The 3,569-nt window shown below is 36.5% G+C and overlaps 1 non-coding gene across 1 annotated transcript; it reads left to right on the forward strand.

Annotated features, from left to right (window-relative positions):
• Positions 1-1,699: 1,699 nt before the first annotated feature.
• On the forward strand, positions 1,700-1,801 carry LOC112209694 (small nucleolar RNA U13). The gene has a single exon (XR_002944516.1). It is a non-coding gene; the product is annotated as a small nucleolar RNA U13 (small nucleolar RNA).
• The last annotated feature ends 1,768 nt before the right edge of the window (positions 1,802-3,569 follow it).

Consider the following 3,569-nt stretch of genomic DNA (forward strand, 5'->3'; position numbering starts at 1 on the left):
CTTGCACATTAGAGTTAGACTAAATTAAAGATAACCCTTTGTTTTTGTCTGTAGGCTTATTTCATAACAGAGGTTCATAATAGAATAATCAGTTTATACAATTAAAATCTACTTCTTAGGATTTAAAACTTAACTTTCTTTTCTAGTAGTTTATAGTCATATCTTCACTTTAAAGACATATTGTTGGTCATGTCTATGATTCATTTGAGGCTGTCTTTGGTTAGGAATGAAAACCCCAAACTGCAAACATTTTCCCATGGGAAAATGCCATCTGCTTTAGAGTGATTTGCTTTATGATGTGGATTCCAAACTGCATTGTATTCATCTGCTTATAGCTAAACACACTGAAGTTCACCCACAAGCAGAATTCTCATGAAAGATTGCATGGGAAATAATAGAGAAAACAATTTAGCAGTAGTCTCCCATAGTGAGAGAAAAACAGAAGAAAAAAATAGTAGAGAAAGAAAAAAAGCATTTGAGAGCAAAGGAGAGTATAGTTAGAGAAAGAACTCCGGGGAAGACAGGTGAGGTGATGGGTAAGAGAAGGAAAATACTTTCAGGGAAACAACTTATCTTTAATCAGAAACTCAGTTTAGGCTACTTTTTGAAAACTACCTACCCAAGAACTTTTCCACTTTTAAAATAATCTGTATTTATTCTTCATAATCATCTCTTCTTACTCACTCCACTTTGTTTTATGGCACCCTATACATATCAGTGTAGGCATATACCACAGACAAAAGGAAGAAATGAGGGAAAAGGAAAAGGAGCAAAAACTGTGTGTGGTACTCTGCAAAATGTCATAATAATAAGTATATTAGCTGCATTTTATTATATCACAGATGAGGAAAAAGAATTTAAACCAAAGATTGAAAAAATCCTAACTAGTTTGATTGATAAGGAATGAATTATAAAACCCATGGAGATTTATAGGGCATTATTGATTTTTAAATTTTTGTGGTAACGTCAACATTTTACAGGTATTGGCATGTTTGACAATAATGCCATGTAGCTAGAACCAAGCTGATTTGTATGTGGAGGGTTACTATTAATATGCACACAGTTCCTGTTTAAACAGAAAGTCTGCCAAAAGCAAAATACCCTATTAAATAGCTGTCTCAAATATGCCCAGATGGAATGAGCACCATACATTGTTCTTTATTCTGCTTAGTCTGTTTTATCTGCTTAACTAAGGACCATCGTATTTTCACCTTATTTTTCTCTTTCTTTTTCCTGAGGATAATCCCCATCACCTCCCCCTTTGGTTTAATCACATTTCTTCTCTTTACACCGTCACTGGAATACTATAGCATGAGACCGTCATGAAAAGATTATTACATGAAATATGGTACGCTGATGTATTATATTCACACAATGCCTATTTTGAGGTTTTGTACAGAAGGTTTGGTCAATGCCATATGCTCAGAATGTTCCTATTCTTGGACTATGAATGTTATCTCTGAGGGTGTAATCAGAGTCTAAACTGGGTGAGCAGGTTCCTCATTACCTCTTGATCACTGTCATTATGGTGCTGTGCTTTATTTCCAGATCTGGGCATCTTTCCTTAGGCTACCACAGAACACGGAAATTGTACATAATGTACACCCATCCCTTCCATTATGCCTAGCAAAGGGTTCTGACCTATTATGGGGATTTAAAATAACAGAAAACCTCACAGCTTTACAAAATGCAGTTGTTGATCCTTTTGCAACTTATGTGTGATGATTGGGTATTTATACTCATGTGCGAGATATGCTGCCCTCCAACCTTGTTACCACATTTGCACATTACCTATCTGATGTAAAAAAACCAACCAACCAATAAAAAAAAGGAAAAACCTCAGTCGTTAAATCATCTTCTCTTCTTCCCTAAAGTTATTGTGCTGGAACCCTGTAGAGGAAACACGGATTAGCTTCAGTTTGGTGTTATATTTTGAACATGGAGGTATTCTGTGGTTCACATTCTTCTGGGAAAAGTCCCAGTCACCAATGGGGAAGGACGTCACAAGGCTCTAAGGTCCACTACCTACTGTCCACTCAGGGAGGGGCAAATGGATGGGTTGGAGGTTGCTGAGGCCAAAGGAGGAGGATAACAACAGGGTAAGTTTTTTCCTTTCCCATCCCCAGCCATAGGCCAACATTTTTTCATAGAGAAGTCACTTCATAGCATGATGTACCAACTTCAAAGATTTTGTGACACATTTTTAAACTCCTCCAAGAATGATATACAATATACTTCTGGTGTCTTAGAGTTTACTATATACACTTTCACATATGTTGCCTTATTTGATCTTCACAAGAACCTTATGAGTGATCTCTTATTCCCCTTTGTGGGGGAGGAACAAAGGCTGAGAAACTGTGACGTTCTCAAGGCTGTACGGTAAATCAACAACATTTTCATTGGCACCCATTACGTGTCAGGGATGATGGTAGTCTGTAAGGACCAAGCCAAGATGAGGACTAAGGTTTCAGAATTCTCAGTCTCCTGTCTGGCCTGTCCCATGGTGTCTTCCTTCCTGATGAGGACAGTTGATAGAACCCGGCATTAGCTTCCAGCTGCATCTCTTTTCTTCCAGGTAAAATGTCCTCTTCTTCCCCACTGAAACACACTCGTAGTCAAAGCTACTTTTATTTCTGTCTGCATCATTTCACCTATTAGAATGTTAACTCCCTGAGGACAAGAATCATTTTTGCTCTTTGTTGTTGTTTTGTTCTGTCATCTTATAGCCTACATGGTGCAGTTTTGTTCAGATAAATTGTGTAACATAAAATCCCCGTGATATATAAAGTTCTACAAATATAATTAGTCTGTGGGTGACTATAAAGTAAATCATGATATTTTTGAGGGGAGGTGATGAAAATTAGCTTGAACTTCTCCTTTTCCATGCACTTAGTTATTTTAAAGTGATTGACATTAAGTTATGAAGTACAAACTAGGTAGAAGTAATAAATGTGTCACAATATGTAGGGGAAATAAAAGCTTACTCATAAAATATAGTTAAATTATTTTGAATACTCAGGCTTGTAGTTTGACATTGTGTGTGTGTGTGTGTGTAAAGGAAAAGAATATAAAGCTAATTACATCCAGAAATGGAAGAAATGGGAACTAGAGACCGGGAGGCTGCAGCATTTTTTCATCCAAAACAATCTCAATTCCAACAACAAACCTTTATGAAAGAGTTTAGTTTTCTGAGTGAACTGATGAGCTCACTTTTCCTTTTCATTTTTCTTTCCAAACTGCACAGCTGAAAAGCATTGTCAGTGGAAACACCCTGTTAAGTCAGTGATTTATACACCCTATCTGTTAGTTTTTGTCTTAAGATTCTATTTTAACTATTATCTCTTCGAGAAGAGAAACATGACATTCTAAATATAGTCCTCGAATTTTTATATATTCACACTCAGTGCAAAACATTTCTGAGTTATATGTAATTAATGTACCCAAAGAGAGATTGAAAAAAGTTCAGGGGTTTCTTGTCCACACTTATCCTAGCCTTTATATACCATAAGAGGGTTAGCTGGATCCCAGAACATCCACCAACAGAATTTGACGTTTAAGAGGTCTAAAAT

This window comes from Pan troglodytes, chromosome 5 (assembly GCF_028858775.2).
Source record: "Pan troglodytes isolate AG18354 chromosome 5, NHGRI_mPanTro3-v2.0_pri, whole genome shotgun sequence".
Classification (NCBI taxonomy): domain Eukaryota; kingdom Metazoa; phylum Chordata; class Mammalia; order Primates; family Hominidae; genus Pan; species Pan troglodytes.